The 21,470-nt window shown below is 44.2% G+C and overlaps 1 long non-coding RNA gene across 3 annotated transcripts in view; it reads left to right on the top strand.

Moving 5' to 3' along the window:
• LOC135321499 (uncharacterized) overlaps positions 1–21,470 on the top strand; it is a 164,882-nt gene that overhangs the window by 141,257 nt on the left and 2,155 nt on the right. Inside the window, exons 6-9 of one of the 3 annotated variants that reach the window (XR_010381310.1) lie at positions 11,572–11,825; positions 12,768–12,953; positions 13,387–13,559; positions 14,426–20,497. This is a non-coding gene — a long non-coding RNA (uncharacterized LOC135321499). The remainder of the gene's footprint in view (positions 1–11,571; positions 11,826–12,767; positions 12,954–13,386; positions 13,560–14,425; positions 20,498–21,470) is intronic. The other 2 variants (XR_010381312.1, XR_010381311.1) reach the window with 2 other exon arrangements.

The raw sequence follows: 21,470 nt of genomic DNA, 5'->3' as shown, positions 1-21,470 counted from the left end.
AGGACCCTCATTAATTTGATGAGCAGACAAAACCCCAGGCTTCTGAGAGCTTGTATTCTGGTGGAGGGAGAGACACAAGGAAAAATAAGTGAAATATGTGGTATGTCCCATAGTGATGAGGACTAGGGAAAATCAGATCAGGGAAGAGGGAGCAGGCCTTTCTACAAGGAAAGCATCTAAAATTCTGAGTGGAGACCCCAACTTAAAATTCTCAGGGAAAGCCCCCTGAGAATGGGATGTTTGAGCCAAAACCCAAAGCAGGTGAGAATGCAAACCAGGACTGTATGCGGGGAAGAATGTTCCAGGCAGAGGGACCGGCAAGTGCAGTGGCTCTGAGGCAGGTCTGAGGAAGACCGAGTCCAGTCCGCGGGGAGGAGAGGAGGAGGAGGACGGAGAGGCAGATGGGTGGGGTGGAGGAGCCCTGTGGACACTGTAAGAACCTTGGCCTTCAGCCAGAGTAAGATAGAAAGCCACTGCGGATCCCACTGGCTGTTGTAGGAGATCATTCTGGGGTTTGTGGCAGCCAGGGTGGAAGCAGGAATCCCAGTGAGAAATCCAGGAGAGAGAGCTGACTCAGAATGGGTTGGCAGTGGCCCAGTGCTGTGTACAGAAGGCAGAGCTGCACTGCAACAGCTGAGGCGCCTTCCCTGGAACAGTACGGTATCTTCTCCAGGCTCTGTAAGAGCAGCTAGGCTGTTTTTTTTCCCCCATCCCTTTGGGTTTCATTTTTTTTTAGGTGGAGGCACTGGGGATTGAACCCAAGACCTCATGCATGCTAAGCATGTGCTCTACCACTGAGCTGTACCTTCCTCCTCTGGGCTGTTGATTCACTGCATCCTGCCTGGTCCCCAGCCTGCCCCTCATGCTCCCCAAGCCACGGCCTCTACTGGGTGAGGCCAAACCAGCTCCATGAAACGAAACCCTGATGAGGCTGCACACCTCTCCCACCCCGAGGCCTCTCATGGGCTGTTTGCTGGTGGGAGATGTGGATCCCGTCTTGGGTTTAGCCGTGACTCAGGCCTCAGTTTTCTCATCTGTGAAATGAGGGGTTTGACTTGCGTGATTGCTCATGGTCCCTTCCAGCTCTGACAGACTGTCATTCTGCGGGTCTGCCTCAGAGGCTTAGCCCTGCCTCCGCCCATAGCTACACGTGGTGAAAACAGTCTGGGTCACATTATTAACTGGAAAGAAAGCAGGTTATGAAACTGAACCCTAAAATTTCATTTATGCAAAAAACAAACAGATGAATGAAACACACCATAGTGTTAGCAAGAGTTCTCTCTGGGAAGCAAAGTGGTAGATACTGTATTTTTCCTGGAACTACTCTACATTTTCTTTTAAGATCCAAATCTTTTAAGGTAATTAATATATGCATGTGTCCATACATTTGTATGCATTCATATGTGTGGTCTTTGTATTTCTTTTCCTATTTTGATTGCCCCCTCCTCCCTGTTTTCTGTCCCCCACTGTCACTGCCTTGGCACACTTCCCCAGAGCCCAGAAACCCATTTCTACAATGAACATTAGTTACCTTGGGAGTCAGACAGCAATCAGTCATCCATTCATCCCTTAAAAATATGACTCCAAGGTGCAGCCTTGAAGCCCCCACCTACCATGCGAATCATCTTGGCTCTGACTGGTTTTTGGTGGGCCAAGGAAAGGGCTGGGTGACAAAACTAGGGACAAAGCTTGGAGAGACTTCTGTTTCTTGTTCCCTGAATGAGTATCAAAAACCTTGGGATGGTTTGTAGCATGATGAGCCCACTTAGATAGCAGAGTAGCTTTGGACTCTCCCACCAGGTTTGAACTCGGGGCAGGTTTCCACTGGGTGGACAGGTTGTCAGCATGGAGCTCTTGTGATGGGACTGGGGGGCTGCAGGTGTGGGACTGGACTGGTCCTGGGCTAAACTGCCCTGTAACTTGATCCAGAAATCGCCGTTAAGAGCTCCCCCGTTGGCCATCCAGCCTGTGGCAGGCCAGTCTCCCGGATGACAGGAACCGGATGTCTGATGGGCCCCACGAGACGGAGCAGGATGTTGACAGGGTCACTTCCTGCCAAGGAGGTACCTTGTGAGACTCAGAGCACTGAGCTCTGGGCTGCCTCAGGCCTGTGACCTTGCTAGAACACATACTGTTACACATGTGTGTATTTACACGTGTGTGCCTGTGTAGGTTTCTTCCTCTTCCCTTCACACCTCTAACTTGGACTTTGAAGGTGGTGAGGAAACAGGCTTGCGTGAACCAGAATCTATGAACAGCGAAGGTGAGGGCTGCTTGGTTCCCAGAGAAAGAAAGAGCCCCGGAGAGGGTCTGGGCAGCTGGGATGGACACACAGAAAATCATGGAATTCCACAGTCCACTCTGGGAGAAAGTAGATAGAAACACAGATCACAGCCGTGGAGGGGTCCCGAGGACATGCATCACCCCCCCCCACCCCCCGCTCTCTTGGCAGCCAAGGAAACTGATGCCCAGAGACACTAGAGAGGGGAAAACTCTGCCGCCCAGCGACAGCACCTTAGACCCAAGCTCGGTTGCCTGACTGAGTCTCAGAATGACAGTTCTTAGTACTAGAGAGGAATTAGGAAGACCTTTATTTTCTTTCTTCATTAAAAAAACAAAATGTTATTGATTCCTCCAAGGCAAACTCCAGCTGAATGACTCCCTTTCTGAACTGAAAAGGAGACAGAGCTTTTTCTTTCTTGTGTGGGGAGCAGTTGGGGGTGTCGACCCTCAGGCTACTTGTGATAAATGGCCTGAGAATTTTATCCTCGAGGCCTTGGGAGTGGACTTAGAACCTTATGTATAGTTCTGAGTTTTTCATTCTGGGTGACTTCACATTATTTTGGGAAATCCTAAGGAAGTGGATTGGCCTTAAATACAACCTCTCAAAATGGCTTGAAGGACTGGTTTGAGGCCATCCACGCCGCAGAGCTGAGACCTGCAGCAGCAGGAATACATGTTTACAGACCATGAGTCTCTATCCTCTAAGGTTATAAAATAGGCCAGAGGATTTCCTCCTATTTTACAAGCCAACTGGGTCAATAGCTCCTGTATTAACAGTTGAAATAAAATTATGTATGGGGAAATCTCCTTAATTTGGGGTAGTATGAAGGAAAACTTGCTTAAATTAGGAAAAGCACTGATTTAAAGAAAAAGTTAAATAAAAGGAATTAACAAACAGCCCCCCCCCCCGTTCTTTGTATCTGCATCTTTGTTTTTATTTGCTTTGGTTTGTTCACACTGTAGTGTATACAGAAGTAGAAATATAATGTTGTATACACAAAACTTAATATCATGTTATAAACCAATGTTACCTTGATAAAAATAAATTTTAAAAAATTTGTAAATGTAGTATCTGCAAAGTGCAGTACAACAGAATGCAATAAAATGAAAAAGAAAACCCCAAATATGTACATATGTTAAAATAAGGCAGGTACCAAAATCTTGTTAGTACTATACCCAACCCCCAGTGCACAGAATATTCAGAAGGGGTTCATTAAGATACTTGGTATCAACTGTTTGAAGTACAGGTGTTCCGAAATGCTGAAAAACCAGTGTTCTCAAATAGTGATAAAATACCTCTTCATTCTTACTATTTAAAGAAGAAACTGCCAAGTTGTTACTGAGTGATTTTTATTCCTCTGGATGGACCTGTGAAATAGAATATTGCAAATTCCAAATCCTTCTCACGGTGTTTGGGAATTTTCTTGAGAGCATATTAACATCATCTCCATCATGTGAGACACCCTTGCTTCTCACAAAGTGGCTGACATAGGAAACGTGTCTTTTGTTTAAAAAAAACTGGGGGGGGGGGAGGATAATTAAGTTGTTTTTATTTATGTATTTATATATGAATGTATTTATTTAAATGAAGGTACTAGGGATTGAACCCAGGACTTCATGAATGCTAAGCATGCATTCAACCACTGAGCTATCCTCTCTCCCCGGAAATGTGTCTTTTTCTTAAGGGCAAAAAATTACAGATCTCTTGGAAAATAAATAATGGATGGAATGATAAAAGAACCTACACTTGAGCTATCCCTTGGTCTTAGTTTTCATCTAGATGTAGCAACACATTGAAGGCAGTATGCTCCCATAAGGAGGCAGATGGGAAAATGGTAAATCTAGAAAGCTTCTAATGCAAAAATAATGCCTTGATCCTTCTATCAGCAAAGGAAAGTCACTGGGTTGCTCCCACTCGGTGTGGCCCTCCCTCCTCCACGTCTGATTTCTCCTGTGACCCATAACATCCACCTACCGGGAGGGGAGCAGCGAGTCTGGGGCTGCTTACCCTCCTTATCTCAGCCAGATGCTCCTAAGAGGCATCATCTCCTCAACCCTGTCCGCATTATCACCTTTATCTAAAACCGGTATGCTTTGTTTGAATATTGTTTTAAAAATAGTTTTGCTGGAAGAGATACTGGCCTTTTCAGAAGACTGCTTCTGGCATGAACCAGATATTCTGTGACGCTAAGCTCTTTGAGAAAGCAGTGTGTATCGGAAAGCCAGCAATAAAAGCGATGGTTGCTAAGGGAACAATTGAATTGCTGACACACAGACAGATGATGGGACTGAAAACTCTTTTTTCTTCTCCTGCCACCTGGAAAAGAAAGCAGATGAGTCAGAGGGAATGGTGGACGGTCCTTTCTGCCTGTTAAGAAAGCTAAAGGGCCAGAATTGCCTATTAGCCTAAGGGGAGAATCTAGTGGTGGTTAAGGCTGAGAAAAGCTGAGAACAGCTGGAAAGTTGGGGATAAGTCGGTGAAGGCTGAGGCTGAAACTGTGACTCAGAGCGAGCTGAAAAGAAAAAAAGCCACCTACTAACGAGACTCACATGAGGCTGTAGTTGATGACAATGTGCAGAAGGCACTTAATCATATGTAGATACATTTCTTTGAACACCATCTCCCAAATACTTTGAAATGTTTTTTTTGATTGATTCATTCACTTGCATACCATTCAGTGGCCATTTTTGAGAGCCTGTTGTTTGTTTAAATGTGCTTTTTTTGAGGTATAAATTACGTATCTTAAAATCCAACCCCGTAAATTTGTAGTTGATTTTTGTTTTTAGTAACTTGACAGAATTCTGTAGTCATTCCTCCAATCCAGTTTTACAGCATTTCCATCTTGACATAAAAGTCCCTTTTGTCTCTTCATAGTCGATTCTGCTACCAGCCCCAGGCAACTACTGATCTGTTTCCTATCTCTATAGATTTGTCTTTCCTAGAAATTTTATCTAAATGGAATCATATGATCTGTGGTCTTTTGTGTCTGGCTGATTTCATTTCACATAATATTTTTGAGATTCATCCATGTTGTACCATATATCAGTAGCTCTTCTTTTTTTATTGAAGTATAGTTAATTTACATTGTTGTGTTAGTCTCTGGTGTACAGTGTAGTGATTCAGTTATATATATATATATATATTCTTTTTCATTATAGGTTATTGCAAGTTATTAACTATAGTTCCATGTGCTATACAGTAGGTCCTTGTTATTTATCTATTTTGTATATAGTAGTTTGTATCCGCTAATCCCAAACTCCTAATTTATCCCTCCCTACCCCATTTCCTCTTTGGTAACCATAATTTGTTTTCTATGGCTGTGAGTCTGTTTCTGTTTTATAAATAAGTTCATTTGTGTCATTCTTTTATATTCCTCATATGAATGATATTATGTAGTATTTGTCTTTCTCTGACTTACCTCACTTAGCATGATAAACTCTAGGTCCATCCATGTTGCTGCAAATGGTATTATTTCATTCTTTTTCGTGGCTGAGTAGTAGTCCATTGGGTATATATATACAACATCTAATCACCTGTTGATAGACATTTAGGCTTGTTCTTTTTTAAATACTACATAATATTCCACTGTATAGCTATATCACATTTTATTTATCCATTCATCAGTAGGTGGACATTTGGGTTGTTTCTAATTTAGGGCACTTATGAATAATGCTACCATGAACACTCACATACAAGTGAGTCTTTGTGTGGACATGTGTTTTCATTTCTCTTGGGCACATACCTAGGAGCAGAATTACTAGATCATATGATAAGTATATGTTTAACTTTTTAAGAAACTGCCATATGGTTTCCCAAATGGCTTTACCATTTTGCATTCTCAGCAGCAGTATATCAGGGTTCCAGTTTCTCCACATCCTCTGTCTACATTTGGTGTTGTCAGTCTTTTTAATTATGGCCATTCTGATGGGTGTGTTACAGTATCTCATTGTAATTTTCAATTGCATTTCCCCCATGACTAATGACGTTGAGTGTCTTTTCTTGTCCTACATTTTTTTAATTAGGAAAAATATTTGAAGTAATAAAATTTTGAGTAGAAAATATGAAAACCAAAAAGTGATGAATTAAAGCACATGTCCAGATATTCTCCATCAGAGTTTATAGGACAGTGTTTCTCACAAATTACATACATCAGAATCACCTGAGTATTTGTTAAAAATACATATGCCCCCGAGCCTACAGGATCAGTACCTGGGTAGGGATTCCAGAGCCTACGTTTTCAACCTTTCCCACCCTGACACTGGATGATTCTTATGCACACAGGAGTTTGAGAGCCTCCATCCTAAATCCAAGATATTTTTGCTCACCTGGTGACCCTTACACTGACTGCAGGCTCAGGAGTCACTACTGCCTGAGGTCCCTGCGAAACAAGTAGCCCTGTAAGACACCTTTGCCCCAAGCATCATGAACTCAGCGTGTAAACCTTCAGGAAAACCGTCTTTCTGATCAAAGATTTCTTCTGCTGGAAATGGAAAAATTAGAATTCATCAGACATAATGTACATAATCTTTTTGTGCTATTACCAGGCAAAGAAGTGCAAGAACCTGGTTCCCACCTCCTTTGTAAGGTGGACTGGAAGAACATAGACCCGAACACGCACGTGGGTTAAGTGCACTGAGTTAAATATGAAAACAGTCTGAGCAAAATTCATGAAAACATTAGCCATTTTTAACAAGAAAAACTCCATTTTAATATCATTTCCAAAAGGAAGGTCATCAGGTCAACTGAAAACTCCTCAGTGGATGGCTTCCATCCTTCCTCTTAGGATTGTAGATCTAGTGGTCCAGGATGGATGCAAGTGTCTTAATGTCACCAGTTCCTCAGATACTCACCTGCTAAGGTTGACTGACCAAAATGATTTAAAAACTGCCCTTGGATTCAGGGTTCATTAGCATCACTAGGTCACGTTTTCTGCACAAGTTTGTAAGCACTATTTCTGTTACCCCTAAATAAGAACAAAAATCCAAATGGCCACAGCCAGGCAGGCTTTGGGAGGACATTTCTCTTGAAAAAGGAAAGTTTTGGACTCAAAGGGACACGTTCTTTGTACACCATGAGGATGGCTTAAAGCAGAAAATGTAATGAAACTGGCAGAAAAGGAGTCAAAGAGCTTAAAGTGGAGGTGGGGCTGATGGTGGGTCTAGAATCTTACCAAGAAGCTTCTTTTCTTTCCATAAAGGAAAGGCTAAAAAGGGAATCTTCCCATTTGAACTTCAAACTAGTTTTAAATACATTAGGGGAAAAAAATCTATACACACAACAAACCTCCCACCAGACACGCTCCCACTGGCTGGTAATCCTCTCTGAATGGTCCATGGACGGCATCCCGGGCAGCCAGTCCATCACCGTGTTACTCTCCGAGTCTATGGGGACACTCAGAATACGCACGTATGACGGCAGGACGGATCTTTGTGGGATCCTTTCCCTCCAAGTGGCGACTCTGAGGTATGGTGAAGCGGTTGCTTTGTAGGGACCTAGAAATGCAAACATTCATGGAATTACTAGGCGCAAATTACTTGGCACCGCAAATTGGAACAATTAGCAAACCTCTGTGACGAAGGAATGTTGAACGTGAAACAACTTGAAAATGGAATAAAAATGGACCTATTATTCTTTGACTCAATTAAGTGCACACAATATATTCAGTATGCTTTTGCCAAACCATATATTTATCTGTGCTGTTTGAGGGTGAGGGTGGGGCTACTTCTAAGCGAGACCCATTCACACCAGCCCTGCCCCTCTCCCACCCTGGAATGGAAGGAACTCGTGGTTCCTTCAAAAGGACGAGATCTTGCGCAATATCTCGTACACAAGTAAAACGATGCCAATAGCACTGAGTTATTTTTTTTGTAATGGCCGCCGATCTTCAGAGGAATCAGTGCTAGAAGAAGGACCATCTGAAATAATGCCACCTAGTAATGTGACTTTTCCCGCCTCTAGGTAAGTCCAAATGATGGACATACTGTTCTCTGTATTTGCCCAGATGGTAAACTAGACAGGTCAGTTGGAAGTGAGCTTTAAATACGGCACACAATGAGATTTTCTGTTTCACTAAAATAAAAATATCAAGTGCCCTGTTAATCATTTTTAAATTTCCAGAGGACTAAGAAATCCTTTTCTAGTTTGTCTCTCCATAGTATTTTAAAAAATTGAGCCTGTATAGTTATCATTAATGACCACACTCGGGAACGAGTAACCGGTGACTGGAAGCTGCCATCAGAGCCTGCAGGGACTGCGAGGACGATTCAGGCCACGCTCCTCCCCCGCAGGTCGGGCAAACCCTCCTCCTCTGACTCCTTGGCCAGGCCCGACCTGAAATCGCTCCATCTCAAGCAGATGCCAGAAATGGCGCCGGAGCTGGCTCGGTTGCACTGCTGTCCTCACCCCACCGCGGCAGTTCAACAGGAACCTCTTTTGGGTATTACTTTCTTCTATCACCTCTTACTCTGTCTCTTTCTGCCTCTACCCCCCACCCCCTCCCCCCTCCCCCTCCTCCCACCCCGCGCCCCCGCCTTGAGAGTCATCTTCGCTGTAATGCAAATACCTGCTTTTATTCCACAAACTTTTCTGATGCTTGGAATACACTAGTTGGCAGTGTCTTGGCATTTATGTTTATAAAGTTGTTTCTGTTTCAACTTTGAGTATCTTCCATGTTAGGACTCTTTTCTGGAGAGAGGGTACAGGGGCAGGGCGGTAACTTCTAAATTTTGAAATAATTTCAGAATTTCTGAAAAGCTGCAAGAACAGTATAAAGAATTCCTACATACCCTTTACCTGGATTCTCTAGTGATTAACATTTCCCACACTTGCTTTATCACGTTCTCTGTGTGTGTGTACATGTTGAGTAGTTTTTTGTCTGAACCATTTTGAGAGTAAGTTGTAGCGTGATGCCCCTTTACTCCGACATCACTGAGTGTGTCTTACTATGAAAAGTATTGCCCTTCAGTGCTGAAAAAGGAAAAAGCAGATAAGTAAAAAAGAAGGAAATTAAAATCCATCTGGATGCTCACTACCCAGAAATAAACATTTTGCTGCATGGTCTTCCCGTTCTTTTCCATGCATATATTCAGATTTTGTACCCAAATGGGACATCATACACACAAGGTGAAGCTTGTCCGAGAGGGGCTACACAGCACAGGGGGAGAGCCCCAGGCCTTTCTCTTGGAGCCTCTGCTGGCTGCCAGCAACCCTTGGAATTCCTTGGCTTGTAGACCATCGCTTCTGTTCCTGCCCCCATCCCCCATCCTCCCGTAGACCTCTGTACTGTGTCTCTGTGAGTCTCAAGTAGTTCTCTCTTTTCTCGTGTAAGGATACCTAACTCAGCGATGAATTCAGCATGATTTCATCTTTAGACCCTTGATTTCCTCTGCAAATACCTTATTTCTAAATAAGGTCACATTCTGAGGTTCCAAGTGGGCATGAGTTTAGGGGGGACACTATTTGTCTCACTATAATAGCACTGTGTTCATGGATAAGGAATTTTACTTCTCGAAGTGTAAGTTCCTGGGGCATTTTAAGGACTAAGTATGATAACACACATAAACTAATACACAATACACTGGCCATGGTAAGCATTCAGTAAATGCTAGTTATTAATTATGACAAGAATATGATTATAACATAATTTATTCAATCAATAACCTACTGGCTATTTAGATTTTTCCCATTTTTCTTAATTATAGGTAAACTCATAGTAAACATATTTATGAGCTTATTTTTGAAAATTTTTTACATATTCATGATTATTGTCTTAGCATAAATTAGGCGTGGGTCACAAAATTCTAAGGATTTTGAGGTCACAATTGCTTTCCTGGACTGCATGGTTATGATTGATTTCCACTGTCCATTTTGGAAAGTAATCATTTCCACAGCAGTCTGGAGACCTATCTTAGTTTTCCCCAAATTATCATCCCTGGAAATACACCGTGTGCTACAGGTCTGACAACACTGGTGCCTGTTCACCAGCGATTCCTCTCCCAATGGGAACACAGCAGGGCCTGGGAGGAGACGCTCAGTGGGATGTGCATCCCCGGGGACCACGGCTGGGTGGGGAGCGAGAGGTACCAAATCTGAAGCTCAGCTAGTGGATTCTGCAAAGCAGTTTTGAACACTCAGGTAGACGGTAAACCACAGCAGCTGTGGCAGGAAAACAGCCCACCACAAATAAAAGTCTGAAGCTCCAGCTGACACTCCGGTGTTTACGTCTTAATAAGAAAATTGCTCAGCAGTTCACGTCCTGGCTCAAAGCCCTCACCGCACAGCGGCGAGGAACCAAGGGGCCATCTTTCCGGGGCAACCCTCCGGCCACAGGTGATTCCAGCGCCCCCACCTTCCTCCTGGGCACAGAGGTGAGGCCTGAGGAGCGGGAAAAGGAAAGGGCCGTCTGCACCGCCCCGGCTGCAGCCAGCTATTTCGGTTTCCAGTTTTAATTAACACACCTCATTATGTACAGAGAGTTCACACAGATGCACCAGTGAACCAGGTGAGAAGTAAAGTGACTGAAGGCGGTGCTCTAAGGCACTGGCACGTGACAGTTTCCCCCTGGAGTAAACACACAAACTGTTAGTCAGCTTCTTTTGACCACAATTAGAAAATACTAGCAGGGCAGGTGACCACAGATGGTATTTAAAAACAGCTTGACGGTTTAGGGGGAGGTTAAGTCAGAGAAATACTCCCCGCCCCACCCCCAACACACGCCCAGCTTTACCTCCCACGCGAAACTATTTTTCTTTTGATTGACATTCTTTTTTTAAAACAATGTTTGAAATGATTCTAAAAAGTCATGAATTTGAAGGTAAGTGGGTCTTTCTGAAAAAATCTATGTTTAGCTTTGCAACTGGCTTGTGAAAACTTGTTTTTATTTTGATTGTTGTGGGTTCACACCCCTGGAGTTTCGTTTTGACTTTTTGGGTTAAATGAGTTTCAAAATGAAACTCATCCAATTGTCAGATTTTCCCCCTAGTTTTAATTTAAACACTGGAGGCTCTCTTATTCCAGAGCTTCTGAGCATTAGTCTTTCTCCAGGATTCCTCTCCTCTGCTTCTGGCAAAATGAATAACGCCCGCCTACTGTGTGTTTAACCCCTCTTTTCCCTCTTCTGAGTACCTTTAAAACAAAGAGCAGAGGCCAAGGGAACGCCCTTGTGAAGTATCAGAAAGGCTGAGCTTCTAGTCTTGCTCTTTGGTGGCCAAGCAAACTTGATCAGATCCATGCTTACTTCCCCACTGGAGAAATAGGATGCAAATAAAATCTCCTCTCTATTTTTTCAGAGTGCTGTGGCCAAAAATCCAAGTTGAACTTGACTGTCAATTCAAGAACAATATTCTTCCTAAGTAAAAGTTGTTATTATAGAGAGGGACTTATCACCGAAATTTTTTTATTTTAATAAGCATTCAAAGCCTCAGGACCTGACATTGGAAGCTGCAAAGTGAATTCCTGCTACTTCAGAAAGGTACAGCCTCGCACAGGTACTCAGGCGAAGAGAAGAATGAATTATTAAGCCAACTTGTGAAGAGATCATAAGGTGAATGAGCTAATCAACATTTTTTACATTCTCTACTATCATCATTTAGTGGGGCTACTTTTTTAATGTCCGGTGTGCTTTATACAAAATGTCTAAGAAGCGATAGTCAGCTCGTATTCATGTCCTATTGCTGCTGTCACACATTATTATAAACTGAGTGGCTGGGAGCACAGTGTGAATTTGTTATCTTCCACTTCTGGAGGTCAGACATTTGAAAGCAGTTTTCCAGAACAAAAATCAAGCTGTGAGCAGGGCTATGGTCTTTCTAGAAGCTCCAGGGGAGAATCTGTTTCCTGCCTTTCTGGCTTCTCAAGGCTGCCTGTATTCCTTGGCTTGTGGCCCTGTGTCACTGTGACCTCCCCTAAGAACCTTGGTGAGTACATTGGGCCCACCTCGATCATCCAGGATGGGCTCCCCATCTCCAGATCCTTAACTTCATCCTATCTGAAAAGGCCCTTTTGCTATGTAAGGTAACAGCATACTCACAGGTTCCAGGGATTAGGATGTTGGCATCGTTGGTGGGCCATCATTCTCTCTGCCACAAGCTACGAAAGCAGTGACCCAATCTCCTAGCCCCCCACTGACCCCAGTGCTTGGCACACATGCACACCACAGCCCATACTGGATTACTATATAGAGAATGAATGCAAGGAAGAGATTATGCCTGCTCTTGGGAGTTCCATTCATCAGATGCTTATTGAGCATCTACTATGAGCCAGACCTCAGGGGTGCAGAGCTGCCCTGGAGCACACAGACAGCCGCAGTGAGGGTTGAAAGGAGCACAGTTAAGCCTGGGTGTCCAGAGCCCAGAGCAAAGGCCCTGTAGTGCGTCCGTTTTACCCTTGTATTTCCTTTAATTATTGGCTGCTGTCTTATCTAAGAATTCTTTGAACACATCCCCTTGGCAAATGTGATTAATTACATTCAGACTTATTTCTTTAGTTCTAGCTTCCCCCCCAGGTACTCTTCTGATGTGTTAAGGAATTTCTGTTGAGAATTTTTGAAAGAATCAATGATTAAGTCTGCAGGAGTGTGTGCCCTACTCCGCAAAAGCTCAGGTGGCTCAAAGGAGGTCTGAAGTGCATCTCAGAAGATTAGCCTGGGAGCCTAAGCTCATCGGTTCTAGCTGTAAGTGTATTTCGGATTTCAAGTAGGCCTTTCAGAATATAACTCTGTAATGAAAAAGAATATTAAAAATAAGTATATATATGTATAGCTGAATCATTATGCTGTACACCAGAAACTAACGCATTGTAAATCAACTAGACTTCAATTTTTTTTTAAATGGGGAAAAAAAGAATACAACCTGTTAGCAAGTTATAGACTAGTGGCTCGTGCACCAGTGTCCAGAACCTGAATTCCCTGACTCAATTTGGGACAACTCAGGTGAGTTACAGAACATCACATGGTCTAAGGCTCTTCCTCACATGCTCTTTTGGGGTTCAGAAGGCCAGCGCAAATGCAAGCCTTCAAAGGAACCAACCACCAGCCTTCTGTCTCTCCTAGACTTGGTTTATTGCATTTCTTCCCTTTCCCTCTTTTTATCTTTCTCTCTCTCTAGCAGTCTGAAACAAGTCTTCTTTGCCTAGAGGATGAGCAGCCAGCTTGCAGGAGGAAGTCAGCGGGACGCTGCAGGTAGAGAATGCCAGAGGCTGCGGCGGCCATGAGGGACAGAGCCGGGACACACACTAGCTGCTGGAGGGCAGCCATGTCTACTCGTACGTCACTCCAAAGGTGATGACTGTCTGATATTTGCAAACCCACATTCCCTGCCACGTCTCCAAGTACTCCAGGTGCTTGCAGAAATCTATACTCCCCCATTTTTGAGAGGTTGATGTGTCCTCCCAGAGTTTGAAGGCATGCCTCTGTTGTTCAAAAAGTATGAGTTACATTGTGAACACATTTGGTTCAAGTTTAGTCTTGAAAGCTTTTCCTCTACAACTTCTCATGTCCTATTAGCAGATTGCACTCCTGAGCACGAACGTTTTTGTGCTGCTGCCCTTTTGGTGGTGGATGTTGGAAAAAGTACTGCGTGCTAATCCCACACACCTGCTTTCAATTCTGCCCACATGGGTTGGGAGTAGGAGTTCTGTTCACTCCGAATATTTCTACACAATTTTCAAGACCTGCATTTTTCCATGCTAACACATCTCTGCTTGTCGGCACCTAATTGAGTGTACACACACACACACACACACACACACACACATACACACGCACACCATTTATTTTCTCAAAGGGAGGAGTCAGTGAGTGTGAGTGGGGGATGACCACTAGATGGCAGTATATGAAACACTCAGTGTGCTCAGGGGAACGAAGTTTCAGGGCCACTCAGAGCTGGGGCTCCCAGATTTTAATCTGTAAAATTTTCTATAAAAAAGAGGAAAAATGGAGCGCTCCATAGGTTTGTCAAGTTTTTATTTTTCCAGGGAACATTGTTAAGATATAAATCAATTTTCACTGCTTCCTAAGAGAAACATTTTAACCAAAAAGAAATAGGAAGGACATAATTTCAAAGTTAAGGATTATCTCCTAAATGTGAACAGCATAGTTTTATGAAAAACTCACCACATGCTCCTGGTGTCCTCATTTTCATGCAGGCCAATGAGAGAGTCATCCTGAACAAGCCTTTGGGAAAGAAACCTAGAGGAAAATGTGCAATTCCATGTAAAGTCACGATCATTGCTCTATCTGACCTCCTAACTGACCCTAAGACTTAAGTAGGGTTTCCATTCAGAGACACGAAGGAGAAGCAGTGATTGCCATTTGATCAAGCCAGGTTTGATCAGACCACTAGGAAGCAGGTGTCTGGACAAGCACACAGGATACCTCCACCTATGCCGGCTGCATCGTGGTGGAACCACCTGCCTCACTGGACTAGCTCAGTCATCCCCCGTGTCACCTCCCTTGCCCTGGGGATGGGCCCATCTAGCTGAACGTCTGTCTGCTGGGCCAGGCCTGCAGGGACTTCCTGCCCCTCCCCACCTGGTGGCTGAGGGCAGCACAGCCCAGGCTCCCCATCTTGGCCCCTTATTCTACCTCACCAAAGTCTGCAGTAGAACCCGTGGGCTCATCTGCGGGTCTCTTTCTGTGCCAGAGGTGGAGTGAGACACTATACGTAGCTCGAGAATGTGCTAAACACTAATAGAGTGACACAAATGGCAGGCTTTCAATTGGAGAGACCCTCACTCAGATTCCTTGGCTTGGGTAAATCACTCTGCCGGTCTAATTCTTGGTCTCCTCATTTGAATATTGGGATAATGATAATGTATCCTGTTAGCTATGGTCAGAGTAAGTGAGGTAGTCTATAGTAAGTGTATACAGTGCTTTCTTGTGCTCAATATGCACTAACATTAATAATAGAATTACTTTTGGTGCAGGGTGCTTCTGTCTAGAGGCAGGCAGGATGGGTCTCCCCCCTAAAGATGCCATTCTTTGTGACGAGAACGGCACACACAGTATTTGGGGGAAATTAGCTCACCATCACTGCGTCTCCCGTTAACAGCACTTACTCTGTAACTGGTCACGGGCGAAAGTGACCGGGGTGTTACACAGCCCGACGATTTGGTTTCCAGGCACAATGCAGGAGACTTGGAATGTTCCCTTCTAGGAACCCAGGCAGCCCTGCTTACTTAGAACGGTGGCAATGACTTGGTACTCAAAGGGCGGGCAGCCCCGTTAAGCATCTCCCTCCCTCACTCTTCTACTTAATTCAATAGAAGGTCCAATAGCAATAATCTCTGTGTAGATAGAGCGGCCTCTGGTGAGATTGGAGAGCACAGAGAAAACTCCAGATAAGCAGACACAGTGAAACTGATACCACAACACTGGAGTTGTGGGCTGACTAATCCTGGCCTGTTGTAGGAAACTCCTTTGTGAGTCACTGCCCTGGACCGTTGATGGTAAGGGACCCCTGGAAGGCTGTGCTTGTACTGCCACCTAGTGGTTATAATAAGCAAGGCTCGGTCTGGGAAGAATTCTGGACCCAAGTCAGACCCACCTGTGCAGTGATCACTGTGAACCAACATCTTCCTCACCAAAGTTTTATAAGATGAACATTTTATTCACAGATTTATAACCTAGTTCCCTAATGTGATTTGATTCAATTTTATCATCCCCCCCAAAGCACTGAACCACCATGAGATTCAACATAGGGGCAAAAGCCCCAGCCTAGAAGTCTAAAGGCTCTCTTAGAAGATGGAAGTTAACAATACCCAGGGTTTAGGCAGCCTTGAGGTCTGAGTGTGAAACCGCTGTATAAACTGATGCATTCCGCTTTCAAACATTCTGCCCTGCTTCCCTCCCGGATTCTGCCCCTTTATGCCCCTATGCCCACACCCACCCTTCAATAAAACCAACCAGCCAACCTCCTCTTCTCCCACAGAAAGTGGAAGACCCTTATCCCTTATTAGTGCTGAAAGTAGAAAACGCACAAAAACCAAACAAAAATAAAAAATGGGAAAGAGCCAACGCAGGATGTGCTCGTGGGACAGTTAACGATGTAAAGAGTCAGGGAAGACCCCTGCCGTTCACAGCCCCCACTTACCAGGAGAAAACTTCATTCAGAGGACAACAGCCACCCAGAAGTGGGTTGACCCCAGACAGATCTTGCTGAGTTGACATTGAGTGATGGTGCCTCCAGGTGGAGACCAAGGATTCAGCATGTTTCCCAGCCTCAGTCCTGGCCCTGAATCTGGGCCTTCCTGCCTGACCTGGGTGGAGGCATCCTCAGAACAGTTCCTGCCCTGCTCAACCCCTCTCTCATCTCTGAAATTCTCCAGGCATCTGCGTTTCTGCACACCTGTCTGGGCTCCCCTGGCTCAGCCCCCTGCCCCTCGTCCTCTGTGGGGCTGCTGTGGCTCAGTGTGTGTCCTGCCCAGCTGAGCAGAGGTCTCCAAACTTGCTTGATGATACACCCTTATCTGTAAAATAATTTTAAGCACACACCTCACTTGGGACATTTATTTCAGTATATATGCACTACTGTATTAATATATCAGGTCTATTATAAAACTTCCATGAAGATAGATATCCTAAAAGGATAAGAAATTAAAATATAATGTATGTACCAACAGGCCTGTGCCCAGGAGTGAGTGCAGCCCCTTTTGGGGAACACAGGTCTGGGGTGGGCCTGGACCCTTTCTCTGGCTGTGAGAGCTGTACTTGGGGCATAGGGAGCTTGTATCTTGTGAACTGGCATGAGGTTAAGAGAAGCGGGACATACGAGGCGGACCCTCTCCTGAAGCCCCCACCTCAACTCAGGGAGGAAGGAGACATCTGCCAGGAGGGGAGTCAGGAGTGAGAGCGACCACGATTCTCTTCTCAAATCACACCTTCCTCATGGGTGTCTCAGAAGACTGTGGTCACCCACAATGAGAACTCTGGACACAGAGGGCACTGGCTTTCTTGCCCTGTGTTATAGGATCTTCTGATTCTCCTGAGAGGACTCCATGATTTGCTGAAGTGAAAAGGATCATCCACTGGATACAAGCAATACTGGGTCATTTACATACATGGTACCATTTAACCCCCCCAAGCAATCCTGAGAGACAGAGGTACAACCCCATTGCAGAAGGAAGCTGAAGCTAGGAGAGGTTAAGTCACGCCCTCAAGGCCACATATCTCTTCCAAAGTAGAGTCTGCCTATTTCTAAAGCCCCAGACTAATTGTACAAGTTCAGAACTGTCAACTTTTGATAATAATAGTAATATAAAACAAATTAACTTTTATGGAGTTCTTAATCTTTATAAAGGCTTAACTGTTGCATCTGGTCCTCACAAAAGCACTGAGTTGATTCTACCTACTCTTTAAAAAGGAAACTGAAGCTTAGTGAGGTTTAGTAATTTGTCCAGAATTACTAGTTCTAGAAAGCTGTGGAAATGTGATGTCTGACCCAAAGCTGGAAATTGTAACCTTTACCTCCTTCTCCAAGTCAGTCCAGCTGTGCCGACAGGGAAGTGCGGAAGCAGGACCCAAACAGCAGCATTCTGAACTCTGGAGGCTTTCTCCCATGCCTGAAGATGCCTGGACGGGGATGGGTCATGTTAAGCAGAATTAGTTTGTCAGGTTAGCCAAAGGCAGGGCAGAGCTAATTCCTGCTCAGAGTCTATGTGAATCTCTAAACTTGTTTTCTTGCTGTGAAATGGAGGGGCTGGATGAAACACACTCCAAGACCTAGGATGGCAAGACTAGCCTTATCTCTAACTTCTATAGTTCTATCAGATGGAGAGTGGATGTTTTTGTGTGGGGAAGGGACAGGTCTGAGAACAAAGATATTCCCACCCTTTAACACGGATCGACTCTGCCCCTAGCCTGGAGGACACCCCCAACCACACACACACACACACACACACACACACACGCACACACACAACTGTGTTCTCCAACTTCTAAGCACAGGCCATTTGTTTTTTGAATTGAACTGTTATGTAAAAAAAAAAAAATCAATAAATCAATCCTTCGTTTAATTCCTGAATTTCAGGGAAGTATTCTTTGTTTCTGGAGATGCCTTGATTTCAGAACATGGGGTTGTTCCCTTGAATCAGCTACCTTACGAGTATCAAGCAGTGCTCACCTGGCCTTGTCCTCTGTGGGCATTCTCTCCTTGACTCGGCAACAATTCAACCGGAGTTTTACCCCACAATGTGCCGGGTCCCTGAGAGACAAAATTTGGGAGGTGTGTTTAACTGATAGGCTCAGAATCCTTCCTAAGTAAGTTACTAGTCTGTAAACATACTTCTAGCTAATACAGTAAACTTATCAAGTGTATTGTGTTCATAGGGAATGTTAATAGATAGGTAACAATCTAAGCCTGTTTATACATCCCCATGATGGTTTGCTGCCTCTAAACTGCTGCACAGGGCAGCGAATTCTCACCGGTCCCCTAGACTGTACCTGCCCGAGGGTCTGGGGCCACATCTCATATGTCTTATTTTCCTACCTCCCTGGTTCAGTGCTCTCCTTGTTTGTTGAACTGAATGGATTTTTGGTAAAGAGGAGTTCACAGATTTGCTTAGCCTGTCACTGGACAGTTCTAATAGAATGTTATTCCCCAGCGGAGCTGAGGCATATTTCTGTGTAATGTGTTCCTCACAGGTGGGCAGAAGTGAGAGGAGCTCACCAAATCCTCACTGACGGGCAGCAGGGGAAAAGAGCAAGACTACTGAGCGCCTCTGCAGGCAAATTGTTCTGGAAACTAGTCCTGCTCACTTGCTGGCGTTTTAGCAGATGCTCACGCCACACCAGCAACATGTGGTAGGAACTGGCTCTGCATGAACATTTAACTCGGCTTCCTTGGCCTGAACTCCATTGGCATCCTCCACCTTAAAAGCAAAGATTTATCTGTCCCTAATCTCTCAGAGCCTGTGTCTTCCATGTGGCTGGATATAGAGGGTCATTACTAGGTCCCACATACTCCCTGTCTTTCCCACTCCATTTACTATCATATGAATTAGAGGTTCCACCTTTAGATTTTATTTTATATAAAGCTCTAGTAATGAAAGAGGCTTAAGACATCATCTACCTTCTTTGTCCAACACTGCAGCCACTAGCCACATGTGATGATCTAAATTAAAATTAAAATTAAATAAGAAATTAATTAAAATTCAATAAGAAAAAAAATTTTAATGGAGGTACTGGGGATTGAACCCAGGGCCTCGTGCATGCTAAGCACCTGCTCTACCCCTGAAATTAAATAGGGAATTTTAAAAAATGGTTTCTCACTTGCACTAGCCATATTTCAAGGCCTTAATGGCCACATGCGGCTAGTGGCTACCACATTTAAAGTGCAGAAGTAGAATGTTTCTATTATCCCATAAATTTCTGTTGGACAGTCCTGGTGACAAAAACACTGATTTTAAAAACAAAGAAGAGATTAAATGCTGCACTCAAAGTCCATGGCGGAAGAGAAATGAAACCCAGTTTTCCACACTTGAAAGCTCCCCTTTACTACACTGGAGGAGGTGTCATTTAAAATTCCCAGGGGAGAGGTTTCTCAATGGCATGCTAATATATGTCACCACGAGTTAACAGGACCATCTAATCCTTCCTGGAAGAAGGGGGTCAGGCAGTGTGGGGAGCCGCGAAGGATGAGTCACGGGACATGAGGGTCCAAGACTCAGGGCACGGGTCAGGCAAGCCCAGAGGCAGGGCAGACAGGGCGTGTGTCATCTGTCTGTATTTCCAGGCCTGGACTGGAGCTGGGACTCCATTGTGCCAAAGGAGACAAGAGGAGCCAGGGGTTGCACGGATGGCCGGGCGTCCAGCAACAGGACATCTGAGGAAGATTGGGGAACTCTAACCAAGATCTTCAACAAGTGGTGTCCCTGTGCCAGCTTTCCACTCTGTCTTGTCTTGGCCCTCCACATTTATGCTCTGCTTACTGGGAGGTGCAGCACCATTCTGGAGCTGTTGAACTGTGTCTTAGTTCATATCATATGAACTTTGGTAATGAATTTCAACCTACTGTGAAAACACACAAGGCATAGGTTAAAGGTTTAGTTTAGGTTTGTTTTCGTAGCTCTACAGCTGAGCCATAGAAGGAGTGTAGGACGGGAACACACAAGACCCGGGTCTAACACTCTGATCCTGGGCGCCTCATTTAACATCAGTTCCCTCATCTGTGAAATGGGACAACAGGAAGGATTCCTTCTCCGGATTGTTGAGGAGATTAGGTGAGGTAATATTTAACACAATTACGTGCAAAGCAGAGAGCACTGCATGGGTGTTGATTAGTTGTTATCTGTATTGTTGTCCCCTCACGTGGCTTCTCTTTCGCAGCTGTTATGGTACTGAGTTCTGGGTGGCCCCGTTACCTTAGGTTTACCAGGTGTACGTGTTTCCCCACACCAGGATTATCATGTTTAAACAATTGATGGATCTATCTAATATCCTTATTTGAAGATGATGGAGTCACAGCCTATGTGGTTTTGTAAGCCCAGCAAAGAATAGTTTAATGGTTCAGTTAGCTCCTTGAGGAGATACACGGTGCTTGAGACATGCCAAATAAGCAGCATGCAACCTCTGTGGGGAGAGAAGTCAGCCGGCTTCTTGTGAAGACACAGCTTCCTGCAGAGCCAGATGTAGCTCGCATCTTCCTCTTGCTTTTTCCCAACAGCAGTGCTCAGGGGGGATAAACTTTACTTAACCTAATTAATTTTAATCACAGCTTTCAAATCTCATACTGTGAAAAGAATTACAAATTGGAATACATTAATAGAAGCCATAGTTTATGCTGTAAGCTAATCATGAAATGTGCATTTACATTTTCTGCATGAGTTTGCAATTACCATTAAAATAAAATTCCGTGATGTCCTTTTAAATGACTAAAATGTGAAGAGCAGATTGAGTCAGGCCCATTTTTGTGCTAAATTACTAGAAGAATGTCTAAATTTCTAAGAATTAGACGGCTGCCTCCATTTGAATTGCAGCGAGGAATTATTTCCCGTCATCTGCTCTAAGCTATTTCCATTTTTAAATAATAATCTTTTAAACTAATTGTGCAAACGTCTCACCTGCTTTAACAAGTAGTCTTTAGAGTTTAGTACAGAGGAGAAACCATACATATGTCTGTGTGTATCTGTATATGTATACACACTGATACATATAACTGTATACATACATATATATGTCTACATACTTATTAGG

Source organism: Camelus dromedarius, chromosome 6 (genome assembly GCF_036321535.1).
Source record: "Camelus dromedarius isolate mCamDro1 chromosome 6, mCamDro1.pat, whole genome shotgun sequence".
Taxonomy (NCBI): Eukaryota; Metazoa; Chordata; class Mammalia; order Artiodactyla; family Camelidae; genus Camelus; species Camelus dromedarius.
Note: the sequence above shows the minus strand (reverse complement) of the source record. Positions and strands in the feature narration are given on the sequence as shown.